Source organism: Fukomys damarensis, unplaced genomic scaffold (assembly GCF_012274545.1).
Source record: "Fukomys damarensis isolate Sample0158 unplaced genomic scaffold, DMR_v1.0_HiC HiC_scaffold_4, whole genome shotgun sequence".
Taxonomy (NCBI): Eukaryota; Metazoa; Chordata; class Mammalia; order Rodentia; family Bathyergidae; genus Fukomys; species Fukomys damarensis.
Genome location: NW_022900916.1, coordinates 16,891,230 through 16,916,060, shown reverse-complemented (window position 1 = coordinate 16,916,060; position 24,831 = coordinate 16,891,230).

Here is a 24,831-nt window from a genome sequence, read left to right as displayed (position 1 = left end):
AAGTTGACATCTTAGTCTTTTATAAGTGGGGAGTCAAAGCTCGGCTTTAAAGTTTTAAAGGACTGGAGGTGACTCACTTGTCAGGAGTTAATACAGCCAATGAAATTAAGTTGAAGCCAATTTTCATTTATTCAAAAATTCTAGGGCCTTTAGGAACTAATACAGATCTACTCTGCCTGTGTTCTATAAATGGAAGAATAAAGCTTAGAGGACAGCACATCTGTTTACAACATGGTTTACTGTCTACTTGAAGTCCACTATTGAGATCTACTGTTCAGAGAAAAAGATTCCTTTCAAAGTATTACTGCTTACTGACAATGCACCTGGTCACTGGAGAGGTCTGACAAAACTGAACAATGAGATTAATGTTGCTTTCATGCCTGCTAACACCACATCCACTTTGCAGAATGTCGATGAAGGAGCAATTTCAACTTTCAAGTCTTATTACTTAAGAAATATGTTTTTCAACATTGCAGCTACCATAGATAATGATTCTTCTGATGGATCTGACCAAAGAGATTGTGTACTTTTCAGAAAGAATTCACCATTCTGGATGTGATTAAGAACGTCTGTGATTCATTGGATAAGGACAATATGAACATAATCAGGAGTTTGGAAGAAGTTGATTCCATCCCTCATGGATAATTTGTGGGGCTCAAGGCTGCAAATGAGGTAGAGATGGCAGTAGAATTAACGTCAGAAGAGGAACCTGAAGATGTGACTGAATTGTCACAATGCCATGATGCAAGTTGAGTTGTTAAGGAATTGTTTCGTATGGATGAATAAAAAAAGTATTTTCCCTCCCCAGAATGAAATCTAGTCCTGTGCAAATGCTATCAACACTTCTGAGATGATAACTGAGGATTTAGAATATCATGGAAATTTACTTGGTAGAGCAATGGAGAGTATTGACTCCAAGTCTGGAAGAAGATCTATATGTAAAATGCTACTAAACAGCATCAAATGATAAAAAGACAAGTTTTATGAAAAAAAAAAGAGAATATAAATGCAGTAAAGCTCACCATGGTGTTATTTCAAAAAAATGCTACAGTCATTATAACCTTCAGCATCCACTACTCTTTTTTTTTTTGGTACTGGGGATTGAACTCGGGTCCTTGCCCTTGCAAGGCAGGCCACGGAACTGCTGAGCTAAATGCCCCGCCCAGCATCTACTACTTTTATTAGTCAGCAACCGATAAAAATCAAAACCATCTACCAGCAAAAAATATGACTTGCTGATAGCATGTTTTTACCATACAGCATTTTAATTGAGTTATACAAATGTTTTTCTGTAATGCCTTTGCATACTTCGTAGACTACAGTCGAGTAAAAACATAACTTTATGTGCATTGGGAAACCAAAAATTTGTGGGACTTATTTATTGCAATAGTTGCTTGCTTTTGGTGGTCAGGAACCAAGCTCACAATATCTTTAATGTGTGCGTGTACTTTTCCTAACACGTAAATGAAATACCAAGGATAATACACGTCTATTTGCACCCAGGAAGTATATAAACTCGATTTTAAACTCTGAACCCCTCTTCCAATAAAAATGTGTTCAAATATTTAATTTTTTATTGAATTCACCTTGTAACTTTAAACGTGTGATTACCATAATGTTGAAAGTTATGTTGCCTGTTAGAGAACTTTATAGTAGCCCTGACTCTACTACTCATTCATTCAGGGCGCCTGTTTATGAGAATCGCTTTATAGGTTTATATGTTATATCTCAATTGGATAAAAACATGATGTTTACTAATAAGCTTAAATAATGCTTTTCCTGTTTGTAAAACTTCTTGGAGCTTGACAGGGGTTCGTATATATAATAGGCCTCAATAAGTAGTTAATTTCTCCAAACATTTGAATCAAAATGTTGAAAATTGCTCCCCAGTTTCTTCTTCTTAGCCAAAAAAGAAACAAACATAAAAGAATACTGCATATGTGAAAAAAGTGATAAAAATAGATATAAAAACAGATTATGTTATTGAAAAAATAACACAGAATACTGAGAAATTGCAATATAACACAGATAAATAAATATAAATTCAGAACATTTGACAACTTTTTCCTTCTACTTTAGTTTTTGACCTCACGTAGATATAACCAAATTAAACTTTGATGACTACAAAGACAAAATATACACAGTCACAGTAAGAATTTAAAGCTTGCAGTCTTTTTACAGACTTTATGTGGAATATTGCAACTACACTTTGGTTCTTTCTAGTTCTTCTTTGGCCAAATAGATGTACAATTTATTTATTTATTTATTTTTATTTTGTTTTCACGGGCTCCATGTGTCATCTGTCCCTCTAGATTTTTCCCATTATTTCAAACTTTGAACCCTTTACCTTGCAAAGTCATTTGGCTCTCACAGTTGCCAACAACTGTGTTGAGAGGGAGTAGGAATTTTCAGGCACCAAGAGCTACCGCCTGCAGCAGCACCTTCTCCCAGTTTGTCTGTCTGCTTTGACATCACCTCTCACCCGGGTTCACTCTCTAGCTTGCACACTTATTTGTTGTTAGCACAGTAATCTCCCCAGAACAAACGCTCATCTCAGGAATAGGTTCATTTTCAAATGGACTTCTCATTATTTAGGACTTCCAAAAGGTATATCAGGTAGGGTCATTTTAGAAAAAATACGCATTGCCCTATCTAAAATAATTGAAACGAATACTTGTAAAAATATAAAACAACATCTATTATTATTCTATAGTGCATGAAAAGACAGGAATTATGAGATGAGGAAAATGTAAAAGAGAATGAGGAAGAAACAGTGGGAGGAGGGGACAGGTGCAGGGGGAAAAGAGTGGAGGAGGAGGAGGAGGAGGAACGGAAATCACAACTATAGGAGCTTGTCAAGTCCGTAACAAAGTTTGCTTCAAAACAGTATTCAAGTCCATTGTTTGAAACAAAAGGAAGGATAAAAGTGCAGAAAGTATCAGAGCAATTCAGCTGAGGAAGAGGCCGCCTTCAATAGTAAAGAAGTCATGTATTCAGGGCAGAAACTAAGGCACCAGGCTCTTACTAGCTCTGGGGAAGAGGCAGGTATGCAGGGAGGGAGGCACAGCAGGAACACACAGCCCCCATGGTGGTGTGGACACTGGGCACAGATGGCACTGTTGGGTGGCCAGCGTGTTCTTCAGTGATACATCTCAAGTGTCAGTGGATTAAAAGGAAAAGCTCATTGTTGGGTCAAGTACAGAGGGGTAAAGCTAGAGATCTATCATTGTCAATTCATTGTTTTTGTAGCATGACAATTAAGGATTTCTTAGCCTTGTGGTCATCAGCAAGTCATTCAAACCTTCCAAGCTTCTGTTGCCCTAAGAAAAAAATTGGAGTGAATACTAAATGTTCCTGGCTATTGGTTATCATTTTTATTAAGTACCAGACATTTGTTTGATGTTAACTAGGTCCTCTGTACATTATTATATGCTCCAAAACACAACTTTTTAAAAAAATATGCATCTTAGGTTTTTGATAAAATTTAGTTACCTAGTTTCTCTAAATAGATAATGGCTTTAACATGAAAATATTCACTAAACTTTTTTTGATTCTTTTTACTCATTTATGGTGAATCTTTTAAAGGTCCTTTCATTTATTCAAGGAACAAATTCTTTAAAAATGTTTTCATTTAATTTCTTGGGTACAAGGGCCCATTTAGATATCATTAGAGTATGATTTTCGGGATAAAAGATAGATTAATTTTAATTCCAAGGGTGTTTGTGACCTAGAGTCTGGAACCTGTCAGAACATTTTCTTGATGGCCAAATCTTAACCACTCCAAGCTCAGTTCCTCTACCTCTAAAAGGGCATAACATCCTTTTAGACAGGAAATAAAGATTAATTAGTTAAGACTGCAAAGTGCTTTAAGTATGAAGTGTTGTATGAGATAATAGGATAAATATTAATAATATCCTGCTAGAAGTACACAGCCAGCCATGGCAAGGTAGCTAAGAAAAATAAATTACGGGGCTTGGTATAAAATTGAAGATCACTAATGGAACGAAAGTTTTTTCATACTGGGGGCAGTGTTGCATCATGCATAATGTAATACCAGGTCATTTTCAATTGTTTTAATTGCCACGAGCAACTGATCTTTAGAATGTTCCTGACAAGCTTCAGCCCCGCCTGATGATTGTAAAATGGTACCAAAGACCAGCATTATCCCCTATTGAACAGTAAATGGTATCGACCCTCTCCTCCCGGCCCATCACTCAACAGGCTTCTTAACTTAATTCACGACACAATTAACATTAATTAACTTTACAAAGAAACCCTCAAATTCTGCTGCTTTAAGACCTCAGACATTGAAGAAGGTAAAGAGTAACTAACAAAAAAGTTATGAATCCTCTTGTGAGCGCCATCAATTAGGGAAAGTAAAAGATTCCTAAATTTTTATAACCCTCATTTATCACTTGCCACTCCTGATACGTTTATCCTGTGCAAAGATATCTTTAAAATCATTCAGTGTGAAAAGAACCATTCATCTCTGTACTTCACATCCACTTTAACATGGAGAGTAGAAGCTTCCAAATTCACATCAGACTAAACCAAGAGTCACAAGTGATTGCTGGGCCCTAGAGAAGCGCTAGGCAAGTACCTCTCAGGTATGCAAGGAAAGAACTTGGCCTTTTCCGTCTCATCTCTACCGCTAGAGAACTCTCCTACACGAACTCTATTTCTACTCTGAGTCCCAAGTGATTAACGAAAGTCTTCTCTAGAATATCAACAAAACGAGAATCTACCATTTATTACGTACATGATTTTTTTCCTGTGTGCTCCATTTAGCCCTTACCAAGTCTGTGAAAAAGACGTTCCCCAAGTTTTAATTTAACTCGCTAATATTACAATAATACACCCTTGTACATACTATATCCATGCCAAAATAACTTATTAATGATGAGGCTCACTCATGTCTACTTTGAAACCCAAATTTATTACCTTACCATTACAAAGTTTGCGAAGTTTGAATTTATTGTATCCAAGGTATGAAATTAACTACACCCGAAGGAAATCTGAACTATAAAACATAATAGTAGGCCTCAAAGGGGAAGCAAGCCATTCTTTTGTGTTGCATAAGAATTCAAAGAAAAAAAGGCTTGAAAAATGTGCTTCATCTATCCAGAAAGTATAAACTCACTGCCACAGTCCAACTAACTAAAAATGCCATGGAAGAGATCTTGTTCCTCTTTGACAACTGAGTTTGAAAGGAGGTAGTTTTTATTCTGTGTACCCTCTCATGAGCTGCAAAGAACTTTAGAGCAGTAGAATCTTGCTTCATAGAACACACAATATTTCTATAGTACATCATGCACATATTTGGGGTTTAGATCATTGTTTCATTGGTATCGTCCCAAAGGAATATGAAAGCAGAATCTTTTTATTATTCTCTTGGATCTATAAGGCTGAAGGAAATAGTATCTAATCCATAGTCATTTTCTTCTTCTCAAATATATGTATGTATGTATGCATGTGTGTGTGTGTGCATGTGTGTGTATATATATATATGTGTGTGTGTGTGTGTGTGTGTCTGTGTGTGTGTATATATATATATATATATATATATCTCCACATATTCATATATAGGTGTGTATGTAATTATGGTTTCATATAGAGAAACTGCTTATCTTTTCTGAGACTCTTATTCTCAAAAACATAATTTTAAACTCTGTGTTGTAAGAGAATTTCTCCACAAAGCCCAAATGTGTCACATGAACATCTCTAAAAGGTTATTCTAGCTATTGAACACAGTATTAAGCTAAAACCTTAAATATGAAAATAGAAGCTGAACTGGGCACCCCAGTACATAAACAATTTATTTAGTACATAAACAATTATGTACTAAATTGTAAAAATATATTTCTGGATTGACAACTTTTTTATCAGCTTTTGAAGAAGGAGTAAAGCTAATACAATGATGTTTATTTTCCCGTGCATTTTTTTCATGTATTATTTTGGTGAACATGGGCAATGCATGGAGGTACTAATAAGTACCTTGCTTGTGTAGTGCTGAAGGTGGAAATTATAATTCTTACATTCAAGAATTCTGGGGTTTTTCTGGTAATTTTTTATCTTAAGGGGAAAGAATAGAGCAAATATTTTCACAAAGATTTAAGATGCTAGGTATATAATTTGCATAATCTTTGGTCTGCAAACTTAAATTGTATTATATTGATTAATTAATAAATGTTTTCATCCAACACATATCAATGAATTCCACTAATTTTCCTGGAACTTTGATAGGACGTAGGCATAAACCATGACAAAGACCGAGCCACTGCTGAAAAACCCACCCCCTGTAAACCATGGTTATAATACATAGCTGTAACTATAGTGATAGCAGTGTGAGTGAAATACCATGATTGCAGAATGGGATGAGATCACTGCGTAACCCAGGGCAGGTGAAGAAAGCTTTGTACTGAGGGTGTGCCATGATTTGGAGTGTAAAGTAAGGGCTTTGATCTGTTACAAGCTCTTTTTCCCTACATAGAAGACCACTGTAAGAATATTTGAGGATTGGCATCCCTCTATATAATTTCTCCCAACAATTCACTAGGAATTCCTATCTCCAAGTAATATTTCTTATCCCCAAACCAAAGGATGCTTGACTGTTTCAAAAGTTGTAGTCTGAGGTCAGTCATTTTCCTTTCTGTCTCCCACTTCTCAGGTCAAAAAAATTGTAGGTAACAGTGCTGCATGGGGCTTCTGCTAGGCTGTGAATGGGCACACAAGTAGGTATTTTGCTCTTTTTACTTAATGGTGCTACAATGGAAGGAGCAGTCAAGTCAGACTTCCCTCATACACTTCAATGTCCCTATCATAACAATAAGCATGATACCTTCATGCATTCATTTACTGAGCAAGAGATGGGAAAACATACTGAATGGTCTCAGGGTACTTTCCCCCAGGGCAACAGATGGATACATAAAGAGATGATGCTACATTGCGAAATGTCTCCTGGTACAGAGCTATTCCAATAGACTTTTCCAGTAATATTGAAAACTGCCTTGAGGAGATGACAATATTCCACTTGGATATTTAAAAATGAGCGGGAATTTTGGATGAGAGTCAAGAAGAGAATTTTAGGCATACAGAGAAGTCAGTGAAAAGGTCCAAGGTGCTAAACGCACAGCTCTATGGACTCAGGAGGTTAACATACATATAAGGAAGTTTATGATAAAAGATGAGATTGCAAAGTCATTCGGGATTAAGTCATTTATATCACCCTAAAATTGCAATTACCTTGGCAATAGTAAAGAGTGAAGTTTTAAATTATATTATCAGGTTTATATTTTTAAAAATCTCCTGGAAAAAGCAAGGGGGTGGGGTAGCATATCAGTGCTAAGTCTATTGCACCAGAGGTTTGCAAATTGCAAAATTCTAAACAAGCATCAGAGACTACCCAACACTACCCTGTTTCCATACCCAGAAAGAGTATAGCAAAGGAGTGTTCCCAAATCATTCTCAGGGAGATGAAAACATTGTTCAGTCATATATTTATTCTAATAATATTTGATTGTGTCAATCACATAACTTCTCAAAATTAAGATCTGATTTTCATTTTCAAAAGAATTCACTCTTCCTTCTCCCACCAAAAACTAAAACAACGCAGTTACATAAATATACAGATGTTTGCTGAGGCAACACTGAAATTCCCTCTGCTCCCTGCTTTTCTGAGTATTTTGCTTCCAACTCCTTAATGCATCTCACCTGAAAAGTTTTACACTCTCTGTGCGTTCCAGACATTCGCTCAATCTGTCTCTACTGTTTCCTTCATTCTCCAAAACTTTTTTTATAATAGAAGAACCTATTAACTAGAATGCTTTCTGGAACAATATATTTTATACAGATATTTTTCTATGACTCTCGAAAATCGATGGTAAAATTACTCAAGTTCTCATGAGGTTTCAGAAGGTGCTAGACATAAGATATGTACAAATAGAAGATTTATCATCATCTAGCAATAAGCAATTAAAACATAGGTTTTAAAAGGTCTTATATAACAATATCAAGAACTAAAAAATAAGTGAATTCATGAAACAGAAACATCTTTGTGAAAAATAAAGCAACAATGACAAAATCCCAACTTAACAAAGAAATACCTAAGTGAATATAGTATTATATTACTGGATAGAGACTCGGTGTAATAAGAAAGTGACTTCTACACAGATTATAAATTCAATGAAAGATCAATGAATGATTTTGAGGTAACTTAAAAAAGTTTATCTCAAAAAGTTTATCTCAAAACTGAAATAATAACACATAGCTAATGGATATTTTTTTTAAAGATCAAATATTTTTTATTACTTTACAAGATATACAACTTACTCTAAATATGCACTGATTAGAGTAGTACATTTTTGGTGAAAGTGGGAAATAAAAAAGCAAAAACAAGCAAAAGACCAAAAAAAAAAAAAAAAAAAACTGAGACAAGGTGCCACATATGTGAGGTTTAGAATGCACTCGTGGGGCACATAACATTCAAGTGGACAGAAAGCATTATTCAGTCAGTGACTGTAGGGCAGCCAGCAATTTTACTGGCCATGCATGGATAGTGTAGGCTTCATGGTACAGGTGGTAGAAAATTAACCTGAATATCTTAGGTACTGCCAGAAACTCTGTTGACTGTAGTCTGGAAAATCCTTTACCAATGATGGTCTCACCTTACTGAGTGCTAACAACCCTGAACTGCACCCTTGGAGCAGATGGGAGACAGCACAGGTCCCACAGCCTTGCAGTCACATTTGTAACACCAGTGCGAGGCCAGATGTCAGCTTCGCTCAGCTCCTTTGCCTGTACTTTCCTTCCCTCACTGTTTCCCATGCTTGATCACATGGAATTCACTCAATAATCACTTGTACAAGAATTCTCATTACAGGATCCGATTCACAAGTGCCTGTCTTTTTCATTTACATAAAGCCCAATGTGATCTGACAGAAGTTTGTTTCCACTTGGTACTTCTGGAATCCTGGTTTCCCTCAACTTGAGATGATGCCCTCTCAAGTGTATGTCTCATAGGTCCCTGCATCAGGAATAAAAAGAGGAGAAATGAAGATTCTCACTTAGTCCTAACAGAACAGAAGGGACATGAGTTACTTCTACTTGTAGTCCACCGGACAAAATTGGATGTACAAAGACTGAAAAATGTAGAAGGGCACAGGAAATATTAGTGAGGCTCACTGTCAGATGTGTCAGCCCTTAAAAAACAAGTTATATAACATGTGTGTGTGTGTGTGAGTTATATAGAGTGTGTGTGTGTGTGTGTGTGTGTGTGTGTGTGTGTGTGTGTGTGTGTGTGTGTTGAAATCCAGGTGAACTAAAATTTATCAACTACTAAAGTAATGGCACGGAAACAAAAAAAATCTGTTTTCAAAGTGTTGCTGTAAGCATATTAGGTAAAACAAGAAGTCTGGAAACTTCTAGATAAAAATTTGAATTTCATTAAATTATTTAGACAAGATGGAACCTAGAGCACCAATAACTTTATAACATAAGTTTTCAGGGCATCTGAAACTTTCTTGAAGTCGTTGGAGGATACACTAGTGACTCCGTAAAGACACTGGGTTAAGTGCTAGTCACTTTGTCCCTTTGACTTTCAGTCTGCTTCTCATGCTCCTTTACATCCATCAAGCTGCAGGTAGATTGGCCCTTGAGGTACCCTGGCAGAAGGCTGAGGAATGTTAAGAAGGAGGACTTGGGTTATTTCTTCTAATTATCTGACTTAGGAAGTGCTTTGCATTAATGGCTCTATCTCTACTTTTCCTGTAAGATACATCCACTGTGATTTAAGCTCCTGCTAGGTATCTCTATTTCAGTAGCAAAGAGGAACATGCACATAAAATTTGCATTTACATAAAAAGACCTGTTCCATATCTATCTCGTTAAATGCTTAGGGCACACTTAAATGCAACTTGCTTCATTTTCTTTGCAGTGCACTGTGTTAGTCTGAGGTCACAGGTGCAGATACTATGTAAAATTAAATGCATAGAGATGGTATGGGGGTACTTGTAATAAAAAGTGTAGTAGTTGCTAAGTAAAGTTGGGTTTGCTTTCAGTATGCTGTGTAAGTCTGATTCTGATTATGTGGACAGGAAAGGAAGGTTAATCCTACTTTCTCAGGGCCGCCGTGACAATTATAACAAACTAATTAAATCGCATATACTTGTACTCTTACAGTTCTGGGGCTTGAAGGTTAAAATGATGATGTTAGAAGGCTGTGGAAAAGAATCCTTTCTTGGTTCATCCTATCTCCTGGTGATTGTTAGAAAATTTTGTCCCTCCCTGGCCAAAGCTGAACCATGATAATTTCTTTCTGTCATCAGAGGACCATCTTTCCTTGGCATATGTTGATATGTTTGAAAATCTTTTGCTCCTTGGTAGGACTCCACCACTGAGATTTAGGAATCACAGAAATGGGTATGACTTCATTTTTTTTTTATTCACATTATTGGCATCTGAACCCATAACCTTTATGATAAATGAAATCCTCAATGATTGATTGATTGATTTATTGATTGAGACAGTGTCTTGCTACATTGCTAAGTTGCCCGGGTTGGGCTCCAATTGGTGATCCTCCTGCCTCAGCTTCCTGGAGTGCTGGGATCACAGGCATGCACCACCATGACCAGTTTTTAAATTGACAGTATTGACAAAGAACTGATTTCAAAATAAGGTGGCATTCATAAGTAGTAAGGATCAAAATATTTAAGAGACACAATTCAATCAATAGAGGTGATAAGTCCTATGATAATCCTTTGCAAAGCCTGAAGCTGAAGTCTGAGTCCCTTAAACACAAATATGTGTCAGTATTCCCAATGTATTCAATCACGCATAATACACTTTCCATAAATCTGACTTCTTGTTAAGCTATTGATGAATTTTACAGCATGAGAGTTGCTCCTTTGATCAATTATATTCCTTGGAGTTAGGAAGAACCTTCTTATGACCACCATATCTTTCTTTAAAACTGTGTACTTTTAGATATTTGCAACAGATTATTGTCAGATAATGTCAGAAACTTTATTTTCAATAAGTTTCTTTTAAGGTATCTGCAAAGATAATTGGTATATCAATTAGCAGGTGCAAGTTAATTTTATGGGTACTTAATTGCTAATTTCCTATGCAAATCAATATTTGAACTTTTAATTCTCAATTGAGCATACATCAAAATGGAATTTTAACTGCTTAAAGTAACTGCACAATTTCTAAGTGTACTTTTGTGCTCTGTGTAAGCATTCTTGGATGGTGACAATATGGTTTCTGTTTTGAAAATATAACATACACAATAATATGATCTGTAGTTTTGGAGATTCTTTATTTCTCAAAATATAAACTTATAGATAGGCTCTGAAATAAATTTTATTTCTTGAAAAATTATAAAAGAGATCATATAAAAATCTCCAAACTGATAATTAGAAGGTGAACATTAAAATGAACACACACACACATATATGCATACTTCTTCAATATCCCTTATTTGAAATGCTTGGGACCAGAAGTGTTTCAGATTTAACGTTTTTTAAACTTTGAGATATTTTTGTATAGTTAATGAAATATCTTGAGGATGGGGCCCAAGTCCAAATATTAAGTTTGTTAAACACATAGCCTGAACATAATTTTGTACACTATTTTTTAGTATGCTTGTGTTTTAATTGCAACTTATCACATGTGCTCAGGTTGGAATTCTTTACTTTCTGTCATTTTGGAGCATGTTAGATTTCAGAATTTTGTATTAGGCATGTTCAACTCACATGTATATATAAATATATATGTGTACATATGCTACATACCGTAAGTGTATTTATATAATCTACCCAATGCTAAGTGTTGCATCTGATTTAGTATAAAACATGCATGTATGTGTGTTTTTTATATGTATTTTTTTTCATCTCTATATATCTAGGGGTCATAATGCACTCTGTTTTGTTTCTGAGTCAGGCTTGATTCTACTAAAGTCTTTAAAATTTCTTGTACTGGTATGCACATATATTTCCCAGGTATTCAAATATTAACTTCGGTACTTCTGTGATGAGATTTTACAGATGCATATGTAGTCTAAAATCAGTTGATATCACAGTAGAGAATTTATCCAATCATATCTTTTTATATCTAAATCTACAGGTCAGAGAAAAAGGAAACTAAGAGCTTCACACCATGAAAAGGATTTGGTACCCGATTGCTGGCTCTAAGGTTCAGGTGCCTTCTAGTAACTGAGAATGCCCCCACTCCCCTACTGACAGTCAAGTAGGCAATAGAGCCTTAACTGCACAGCCACACAAAACCAAGTTCTTCTACCAACACGACTGAGGTAGGAAGTGAATACTTCAGGATCAGCCTTGTGATAACGTTGAGCAGAGAATTGAATTCCACTTTACCAGAATTCTACAGATCTCTGAGCTAATAAACCAGTGTTGTTGCAATAAAACATATTTTTAACATGCTATTTTAGCATTTGCTTTTTATGTGTGTGTGTTTACTATGCTATTGTTAATGATTTTGTGCCATTATTTGTAAGATATAGTGAGGTTTTCTTAACTGCTATAAGGGAAATTTATTGGGTAGAGTTTTTAAGGTTTTCCATTCCCTTCCAATTTATATCAAAAGAATTTGAACATGTTTATTTCTCTTTTTCACTCTTGACAACAGTGTGCATCATTTAGTAATTTTTTTTCAATTCTATGATCACTAAAAGGTGCTTCACTTATTGGACTTCCAGTTGTTTGATTATTAAAAACATTTTTCCCATGGAGTTTATTGGTACATTTTAGGGATACAGTACAGTTACATTCATCATTGGGATGGTGTACCTTTACATGACAGGTGGTCTTGGTTCTCATTTTTTCCCCTTATCCCTCCCCTCCCTTCAACCCCTCCTCCCTTCCCTATTTACAGATACTTTATTTCCATTTTTTTCACTTCTCATATTTTTTTTCTTTGCCCTTATTTACTTCCCCCACCCTTCCCACTTTCCCTACACCTGTAGCCCTTTTCTCCCTCTCATATTGTCAATTATACCATTAGGATGAATTACATTTAGTGACCATGCTTCTTATTTTGTATCTTGTGGATTCATTTCATCTCTAAATTTTTCTATTCATGAGATTAATTTTAATTTGTATTTCTTTTTTTACTGGTACATTTATAGTGCATAATGATTATATTCGCCATGATAAAGATGTGTTACATATACATTAATATATCTTAATCCTCTATAAATTATGTGCAAAGCTGATTATTCCTTAAAAAGTATATTTATCTTTTTGTGTAAAATATACTGGAAATAGTTTCTTGCAGTGTATAGTTTGCCATTGACATTTGTTCTTGTGTTTTTAATCCTAAGAACATTTTAAGTAATTTGTAATAAAAAAAAACTCTTCATCTTTTTGTGTAAGTTTTTTGCCTTTGGAGCCCTTCCTATTGACATAGGGCGCCAAGTAATCCAAAAATGATATAGGGTAAGTAATTCAAATAAGCAAAAATAATCCAAGCAAAGGAAATATAACTCCCAGTCGTCTAGATTTCTGAAACGCCAGTTCATGTTCTCTAAAATGAAAGATCAAATTCTAGAAACAATGGAAACTAAAGTAGCAAACATTTGAGAGAATGACAGTTTCTGTCTAAGAGAGACAGAAGGGGGATCAGAAAGTGGGACCCACCCAACTTTTTAAAGGTATTTTATAGGGAAAAATCATGAATTGAGGCGGGTACAAAGTGAGACAAAACTCTAAGATCCAATGGAAAATTACAAGGTGGGCATGAGGTGGGACAAATCCATGACCAACCAATAAGATTGTAAGTACAGTCACCCAAATAATATTGATTAAATGGGTATCAAATGAGAAAACAAGTCATGAATAAGGAATTTCTGCAAAGGAAATCTACTAGGGAGATTGATGTCTATTTAGAATATGAATCATTGCTATCCATGTCTAGGGGAAGTAGATAAGTATAGTAACTTTTCTCTTTTTATAATATTAATCAATAATTGTGCCTCAGTTCTTTTTCTATGCTAAGGGCCCAGCTTTGTCTAATGGCTGTATAATAATTTCTGACCAACTTAGCTCTCTGCAATTATTACTAACAGTAATATTTTTATACTAAACTTATTGCAAAGAAATCCCCAAAATTCTCATATTACGCCTAAACATTTGTGTGTGTTGAGAATTTTTTGTTTTGTGTATGTTTTTACAATAAATCAACTTTTTGTACGACAGTTTCCGGTTCTCAGTAAAATTGAGAGAAAGGTGTAGTGATTTCTCAGGTATTGCTTTCCATGTGCATTCTCAGCTTCTCTAATTATCAGCATCCTTTATCAGAGTGGAACATTTGTCAGTAAACCCGCACTGATGCCCCTTCTTCACGCCACGCCCATCGGTTGTATTAGTATTCGTCCTTGGCGGCACACCTTCTGTAGGTTTGGAGAAATACATGAAATGTGCATCAACTATTAAAATAGCATATATAGTTTCATTGCCCTAGAAGCCCTTTGTTCTGTGCTAATTCAAATAGCTTTGCTATTATTTTGGATTAGCTTTATGGTGGCTTAGTTGTAAGTAACTAAAAATAAAAGTACTACCGAGCTGATAGTCTTCCTTTATGTACCTATGAATTACTGATTCATATTATTTTTCTTGTCTCTAAAAGAACTTCTATTATCATTTCTTAGAAGGTAGGTCTGCTGGTAAGAAATTCCTTCCATTTTTGACCAAATTTTTTTTACTTTTGCACTTTAGAAAGATAATTTTATAGGGCACAAAATTTTAGGTTAATGGATGTTTTTCTCTCTGAACACTTTATTTTATGGATTTTTCTTTTTTTTTGGCTTGCTAGGCTCTGGGTAATATGACTTTTGATGGATATATATGGTGAACATTTCAATTTTTAAATTTATTACAGTAAAAAACACATAGCTGTGCATCCTCCTCAAAGTCCCTCTCCTCACTTTGAGCACAATTACCCCCATTCCTGCCACTTTCTAAAGCAGTTCTGAAGTTCTCTTTCGTGAGAGTCTTTACAAGGGATGGTAAAATTGGTGGTAAATTCGGCTGCCTAATGCCATCCAATGGAACAGTAGGCTCCTAAAAGCATTTTGCTGTGTTCTTGTCCACTGTATTCTCCACATCTGGCATCAGGCAACTTGTGGCTCTTTCTCAAAGTCATAATGACCACAAAAGGTGGACATTCTGGAATGGTTCAGGGCATTAAGACAATCATGATAGTGCAGCTAAAGACCCTCACAAATAGGATTTCCAGAACTGCTTCAGAAAGTAGCAAAAATGAGGGAATGAATGAGTGTGTTAGCAAGGGGGAATATTCCAAGGGAGATTAATAGCAAAGTATCTTTTCCTGTAATACATTCTTTAAAAATTAAATATTTGCTGCATTTTTTTTTATCACAGCTCATATGTAATTCTGCCATGTCTGGCTATGATGTCTGCACTGTCTCTGCAAACTGCACATTTGTTTAGTGTGCTGGTAAATTTTCTTAAAAATCAAATTAAACCTTGAGCAGCTTTATATAGTTCTATACTAGATCTCAGTCTTTAGTTGTGACTCTGTATCTCTGGACTCTAACTCTGCAAGTACTTGTCAGCAACTCCTACCTAAACCCCACCTAATCGGTACAACAGGGAGGCTGGATGGGGCCTGAGTTGGGGTTTCTTTTCTCTCTGGTACATTAGACTCCCACCAGCTTATGCTCTGGTAGAACAGCTACTCCTAACAGTGTGCCTCAATATTCTATGTTCTCAGCTTGACCAACTACAGATGAAAGGAAATGTGTAGCCAGGAGTTAAAATAACTAGGGAGGTGACAGTGAGAACTATTATTTTATGTAAAAAACGTACAAAGTTTTTTATTGTAATGATATTGTTATTTTTGAAAAATAAGCTTAGAGTTGCTAGAAGTTCTGTTTGTTCTTTTGAGACAGCATTTTTATCAGAGAAAGAACCCAGGTGATAGTCACTACTTCTTCTTTTTTTTTTGGTACCGGGGATTGAACTCGGGTCCTTGCGCTTGCAAGGCAGGCCACCGAACAGCTGAGCTAAATCCCCGGCCCTGATAGTCACTACTTTCTAAATCCAGGAAAAATTTTAAAACTGCATCTAATATTGTTAGCTTCCGTGGAAAATACAGTGTTTGTCATTTTATCTCATGAACTTTCCCTCCATAATAACTATTTAAATTTAGTAATACATAAAAAGGTAATATATCAAAACAATTTGGAGGGCCAGGGATTTAGCTCAGTGGTGCCACTGGCTGGCTCATAAGTGCAAGGTCCTGAGTTTGATACCCTGTACAAAAAAAGAACAACAAAAAAACCAACAATTTGAGCCTATTCTAAGAAAGAACGTGATTGTTTTAACATCCGAAAAACACTTACAAAAGCATGGGTGAAAATCATATGATAAGTATAAACAATCATTTGTTGAATTTTAATTCCAATTTATGATAATTTACGATTCTTAACAAATTAAGGAAAGAAGTTATCATTTTAATCTGAAAATCATACATACAAAATATCCAACAAAACCACCACTCTTAATACTAAAATTTTTAAAAATTTCCTTTGACAACAATACCAACAGGCCTCCTATTGTGAGTTATATTTAGCATTGTACTGTTGATTATTGCTAGTGAGAAATGAGAAAATACTTTAAAAGTATCAAGTTTGCGAAGTAAAAAATAAAAGCCCCATTATTCACCTTAATGTAATTGTGTAACTATAACATCCAAAAGAAACTTTATACCACTTATTAAATACAAAAGCTAATTTATCAGGTCCATATACAAAAATTATACATATATATATATATGCATAAAATTATATAATAATTTCATACATTTTCCAGCTCTAAATAGGTTGAAAATAGTTTTGAAATTATGTCATGATAATATTAATCATAACCAATAAAATACAGTACAAATTCACAAGAACTGTGTAAGACACAATGGGAAGTCAATATTACACAAATAAATAGAATAAAATGCCATTTTTATGAAATTTCAATGTTGACATGATAGCTGTACTCTCTATACTGACATTTAGGTCAAACAGACAACTTCTAGGAAGCCTTCTTTCTGAAGTTAATGCAGGGTTCTTAAAATTTATATAGAAATGAAAAATACAAACAAAATCATGAAGAGGAAAGAGCAAGGTAGAGACCTGCATTTCCACTTATCACACTTTTCTAAGACTACCATGATGACGAGAGAGTTTAGACAAACCAGGAGACCAGAAGTAGACCCAGGCTATAGTGTCCTGAGAATGGGTGTTTAACAAAGGTGCTATGAAAACGGAATAGAGCTATGACCAAAGAATTCTAATCTTTTTGTCATACCACAAATAAAAAATTTTATATGCACTGCAATGTAAAATTGAAAAGTAAAATACTAAAGATTTTAGAAGAAATCATAAGAAAGAGCTGAAATTTGAATATGGAAAGAGTTTTGAAATTATAAACAAAAAGCATTAAACATAAAGAAAAAATGACACACTGGACTAAAATTGATAAATTATTAAAAATTTGATAATGGGACTAGATCTTAGTACAGCCTTAAATAGTAAAATCATATTCCACAGTGTGAGAAAAATATTTGCAATACTGTTGAAAAATGAATATTCAAAAAGAGGTTATTCTTTAGATTGTTACCTGTCTAAATGCAAAAGACCAGAACTGGAATTTCATAAAGGAGGATACCTAAAGGAACAGTAAACATGAAACAGTGATCTAATTAATTTAGCATGAGAAATGAATATTAAAAATGTACATACATGTACATTCATCTAAAAAATAAAAGATTTTTAAACATTTTATTGTTAATGATACAACAGTCAGAACTGTAGTTTATAGAATTAACAGCATTACTTTGGAAGGCAATTTAAATATTTCTCATATTCAAAGCAATACCTCCATTATAAAACGTTGTCAACAAAGATCTAATTTGGAATCATGAGTGATCAGGGCCTAAGCTAATTCTGGTTTTATTGACTGTTATCCTCGTTTGAATGGTAAATCATATAATAACCCTATATAATAACCCTGTAACTTTTTGAATTTTAGTATGTAATTTTCAATGCATGGTTTTTGTAAGGCATAAAACCTTTGACTTAATATTCTGCCTTCTGTCCTGAATAAATAAAACATAATGCAACACAAAATAAACAAACAAAACTCACCACCACCACAATTAGATATAACTATAATTGTACTAGAATGGATGAAACTAAAAAGCCATGGAAATGATAATTGTTAGTTAATGTATAGAGCAATCAAAGCTCTCATATATTGCTAAATGCAGTCTAAATTGTTGCAGCCATTACGAAAAATGTTTGATAAAATCAAGCATCCCCAAACTGTAACTACGGCAACTTGATCCCCACTGAGAAGCATTATTTGCTGTATGAAAAAGCTGAAAACAATTCACATGTTTATGAACAATGGAAAGAATAAATTGTGCTATATGTTTCTGATATAATGGTAGTCAATAAATTAATCTCACATGGGTAATTCCGAGTGAAAAAAGCCACCAAAAAAAGCAGTGCATAGTACACAAATCTACTTGTATAAAGTGAAAAAAGCATAGGCAAATTGCATTAAAAGTCAAAATTATAATTACTACCTCTGAGGGTGGTCAGGACTGGGAAGGGACAGGGGAGGTCTTCCTGGGTACTAATAACATTATATCTCTTTATTGAAATTCTAGGGTTTTCAGTCATATTTATACGGTGAATATGCATTGAGATACGTGAAATTTCGGTACCTCTCCTTATGTCTTTTAGTCTTCAATAAAAAGTTTTATGTTTTAGAAATATCAGATCTAAGGTAAATTAGTACAAAAAAATCATATCATCATACATGCCTCAAGTCTTAATGTTTACACAGGTATAATAAAAGAAACTTTGAATATTAATTAGCCCCAAATTCTAAATCTCCCAAGATTATAATAAGGAGCAGGAGTATGCAGTGTATGTTTGTGTGCATGGTATGTAGCACGATGGTCCACACACTGGGATGTTCACATGCTGTGGGTGTCAAACACCCAATAACTTAACTATGACATCTCAGAGCCTCCTAGAATAACTGGGTGAGATTCGGGGGTAAAAGAAAGTTCAAAGCCATGCATTGAGGAGCATGCTTAGTAAAATATGTGGTCTGGAAAGGAGGAGAAAAACCCTGAGCCACATTAGATTACGAACTAATCAAGAAGAAATTTTATTTGAAACTACTGGTCAAGTTTAAAGATACTTGAACATACCACCCGTGTTTTGCACTTATTCATAAAGTGATAGAGAGTAAAAGGCAACGGGGTACGTAGGAGGGCACTGGATTACGAGAAATCTCCTTCAGTGGCATGTTTGCTAAAAATAGGTATAAATTACCTATTTGTCAAATGAGCAATTGCCACTTAGATGATGTGAACGCTCCTTCCATGGCTAATGTACTGTGACTGAGAGGCACAGAGACTCCCTCTTCAGCGAGAGACATATGGTTAACAGAAGCTTCTATTTAAGTGCTTACTCTGTGGGAGATAATGCCAAAATAATCTCATTTAACTGATTATAATGTGATAATTACATAAGGAAAAATTCTTTAGCTCACATAAGGTATTACTTTAAAATAAATAAATGAACTTAGAGTAATTTGAATGATAGTTTTAAAGCTAAGAATAATATAATAGCACTGTGATCTATTTTTAGATATAATCTGTTCCTGGTTGCATAGACTTAAAATAGAATACCGTAAGGTAAAATTCCAACTGTGCTTGCACCGTTACTTCATAAACCTACAAAAGGAGCAAAACCTTAGCAGGAATAGGATCAAATCAGGAAATTAAGCATTGCCCAGGCTATTTGTTCTTGCTTTGTTCCAAAAATTACTTAAGGCCTCTATTAGGTGAGGCAAGTATCTTGGACCAAATGTGGATTAGACAAAGTTACTCCTATTGTATCCCAATAGGAGTTTCTTTTCTACCTTCATCTGAAAAAACATCTGATCTATTATAACAACTTTTTCTTCTCTACATTATTAATTTATTCCCTAATGTTTATTGAATATATATTGTATAAAAGTCACTCTTGAATTCTTGGAATAATGAATCAACCAGATAGGAAAAGTTAATGCCTTGGCATTTTTAATATCGAGGGGTATATGAGCATTGAACAATAAGCTTATTGAATAAATAAACCATGTACAATTTAGTGTTATAAGTAGGTGGAAAAATGAGAGGCTGATGAAGGTAGAACGGGAAAACTGGATGACAGCAGAGGGTAGTAAATCTTCAGGTTACAGTTTTGTAGGGTAGTCACTGTAATTATTTGCTCTATTTTGAAGATTTACTTAAAATTTTCAAAGTCAGGTTCAATTATCTGTAATTTACATATAATAAGCTCATTCACTTTAATGTACAAGTTTACAAGCATAAGGTTGTATAAGTACCACAGAAGTCAATACATACCGAACATAAACATCACTCCAAGACTACTTTGCAGTCTACCTGCACCCCATAAAGTGATGGGAACTTCTAGAGTCTATTTTTTTCCACTTTTTTTTTTACTTCAGTAAAATATACACAACATAGAATTTACTAGTGTTTAAGTGTACAGCTTAGAGTTTGTAAGCACATGCACGATGGCGAACTGTCAACTCCACCTCATTCCATAATACATTTTATCTCGAAGAACTACAACTCTGTACCCACAGTAACTCCTTCTTCCTCACTTTTCCATCTCTGAGTGGCCACCGTTCTTTCGGTCTCTATAATTTTAACTATGTCATGTCAGTGGAATCTTACAGCATTTGTCTTTGTATGATAAACTTATTTTAGTATCCGTGCTCTAGAAAGTCGAAATGTCTTTCCTTCTTCAGGCTCACATTCCAGGTGTGTGTGTGTGTGTGTGTGTGTGTGTGTGTGTGTGTGTGTGCGCGCGCGTGCGCATTTGTGGGATATTTTCTTATCCCATAGGCATTTTCAGATTCTAGTAAAAGTGAGAAATACTATGACTAGGAGGATAAGTCTATTTCTTGAAGACCCGGCTATCAATTTCGTTGGTTTTACCTTGCAGTGCAGTTACTGGATCATATGCTATTTTATTGGTAAGTTTTTGGGGAACTGCATATTGTTTTCCACAGCACCTGAACCATTTTACATTGGTATTAAAATGCACAAGTGCTATGATCTCTACATATCTTTGCCAACACTTGTTATTTTTTTTTAATATTAGCCATCCTAACCTGTGTGAGGTTGTATCTAACTGAAGTTTTGATCTACAGTTTCCTAGTGATTAATGATGCTGAGCGACTTGTTATGTGCTTGTTGACCATTTATTTACCTTTGTTTTTATGGAGGGTGAATATCTATTCTAGATCCTTGCCCCTTTGGGAGTAGGTTATTTGGTTTTACGCTTCTGAGTTCAAGGATGTATCTCTGTGCATTTGGGATATCGATCTCTTATTGGATATGTGATTTGCTAATGTTTTCTCCCCATGTGCATTCATTGAATTTTTATTCTGATGATATTTTTTGACGGATACCTTGGATACATTTCCTTTTGTTTATGTCTTCTTTAATTCCTTTCAGTAATATGTTGTACTCTTCATTTTATAAGCATTTACGTATCAGCTAATCCTTACATATTTTTAAAATTTTGATAATGTGGTGCTGTGATTTCCACAGAGAATATCCTTCCTTATACACTCCAAGGCAGGGCTTTTGGAAGGTGATCCAGCAAATGTGTAATGTAGCTGGCATGTTAGATGATTGGCCCTAGGCATAAGAAACAGCCACCACTGGGTGTTTCCCCCTGCCCATGTTCTGATTTCTCTCTCTGCTACCTGACCAGAGTAACAAGAACAGTGTTCCTCCAGGGCAAATCCTTTCACCACACCATTTTTTATTTTGTAGTCTGTTGACCATGGACTGTAAGCATGAACCAAAATAAGTCTTTCTTCCTTTACATTATGTGAATAGAGTACAGACAATCCTCATTTAGCGACTGAGCTCCGTTCCTGGGACAAGGCCGTTAAATGAATGGGTTGCTAACTGATAGAGTTGCAGCTGCTTGCTCTGAGAAGGAACTGCACATTTTGTACTCCCTTCCTTCCATTTCAAAGGGGAAAGACGCTCAGGAAAAATGTTGCCAGCAAAACTGCTGTTCAAACCGCAGAAGGACTCTGCAAAGTGTGTCTGCTTTCTAACATCAACTCGTACTTATCAAAAAGTTTACAGATCTCCAGCCCCTTTCTGGGAGCCCTGGCATCTTAGCAGCTTCCACAAATTCCTCAAGGTTACACTGATCACAGTTGGTATTGCTGGGAGCTGTGTTTTGAATGAGCAAGTCTGGCTTCTTATTGAAGAAGCTTCTGTAGGTCATTGCAAGGGACCAACTAAATTAAAATACTAAGATGTCACAGAACCACAAACCTCCTTGACTCTGTAAAAATCATTGGAAACGCCAAATATCCTTGACAGGGAAACTGATATTAAGGGAGCCACTGCTCTGTCCGCCTCTGCAATAAACACCTTGGAGGACAGAAAGACATACAAAGTGTGCAGTGAAGGATCTTACTAGCCAGGAGTGTAAGACAAAACTTACATACATAATACAAGCAAAGAGCCAAGAATAGCAGTGATAATTAATCGTTCGATTGTTTCCTGTGGTTCAAAAGTATACATATAACCCTTGAGAAAATAGGAGCACCCATATGATATAGGACATTTCTACATGTCAAAAAGTTTCAAAGGTAGCATCACTACTAAAGCGTTTGTTTATATCTGGGAATTTATTTACCTCCAACTATTCAGTTTTATTGTCACCTGAGCAACTGTCAGAAGCACATAGTCCTCAGCAGTGAGCCCAATAGAAAGAGGGCACTGATGCATTCTCCAGGCCCTGTGTCACAGCTGTTCTTCCTGTGTTAGAGGCGATCAACAGATCTCAGAAGACCGTGCTCTGAATCATCCTTTCTGCAGCAAATTAGGCAAACCAGATATTTGAAGGTGGTTGTTTTGCCTCAATATCTGAAAAATATCAGGTAGCTTTTTTTCCCTTTGATCAGACATTATAGAAATAATACATGTTTTGAAGACATTTGTCTTTGCATCAGGGCTGTATTTATTTGCACACCACACTTAGTGAATGTGCCTGAAATACAGTAGGTTGTAGTACGCATTGTTTAACAACCCAGTTCTGTTTCTGAGTCTAAGTCATTAAATTATTTGGTCATGAAATGAGGAATAGTATATAGTACATACGTTACACAATTCAGGACAAAGAAATGACTAAAGGAAACTCCAACTTGATGACTCTGCTTTTATTTCCATAACTCTTAAATGTAGTACTGTAACTATAACAGAATGCAAAACTACATTCTGTACTATACTGTACAGTAAAATCACCAAAATTAAGGTACTGCATAAATAAGGTATACTATATAAAAAAGACCAAAGCTCAATCAACAAGATGTGCAGGATTACACCAGAAAAACACTGCTCATAAGTCTAAGAGACAAGCTCCACACAGTGCACCTCGATCCTAAATTCAAATGGCGGTCTAACAGGTAGGTCGTTACATAGTATCTGTATTACTTCCGAGTCACCAGAAAGTGACTAAGACAGGTATGGAATGGAATTATTTTTAAAATTTCATTTTCAGATTGCTAATTGTTATAGAAATGCAACAGAATTTTGTGTGTTTATTTTGTATCCTCATATTTTGATGAATTCATTTAGTTATAATATTTTTAATAATAGAATCTTGAGGTCTTTGAACAAGTAATATAACCTCCTTTGAAGTCAGAGATCATTTTACTACTCCCTTTCCAATTTGAAGGTCTCTTATTCTATTTATTTTTTTTACACATTGCTATATCTAGAATTTCCAGAACTATGTTGAAAAGGGGCACATTTGTCTTATTCCTGTTCTTAGAGGAAAAACATTGAATCTTTTAATAATAAATTTAATATTCACTATGGAGCTCATATATACCTCTTATTATGTTGAGATAGCTTCTAGTCCTAGATTGTTGGCTGATTTTTATGAAAGTCTGTTAAATTTTGTCAAACGCTTTCTTTTTGTTAATAATCATGATTCTCTTCTTCAATCTGTTAATGTGTGTGTTACACTAATTTTTATATCTTAGATCACCCTTTAACATAAGGGCTCCGTCAAGAGACAATGCAATTTTATCATAGTTTATGATTTTTAATTTGCTGTTGAATTTGATTTGCTAGTATTTTCTTGAAGATTTTTTGCTTCAGTATTTAAAAGGGATATTGGTTTCTAGCTTGCTTGTTCTTCTTTATATGTTTTCTAAAATTCACCAGTGGACCCAACAGGTCCAGCACTTTTCATTATTGGGATATTGATTAAAAATTCAATAGTTTCCCTGGTGTGAATATTCTGCAACAATGCATAAGATTCTGATAAGATTACTGACATTTAGAAATGGGAGGAAAGGAGCTAAAGGTGTAGGGAAGGTGTGATACGTAGGGGAAGAACAAAAAGGGAAAAGAAAAAAATGTGAGAGAATGAAAAGATGAAAATAAACTCTTTACTAGTCATAGCTCTATTTATGTTTTTTAGTTGCTCATAATTTAGTCTTGGTAGGTGCTTTGATTTTAGGAATTTGTTAATTTTAATCTAAGTTATTCAATCTGTTCATGTAAATTGCTAACATAATATTAACTTTTATATAATATTTATTCTTTATTTCTATAGAGTTAGTATTATTGCCTTTATTTTCATAGTAGTCTCTCACTCTCCATGTAAATGAAAGAAAGGCTTGGCAATTTTGTTGCTAATGTTCTCAAAGAAACATGTTTTGACTTCAC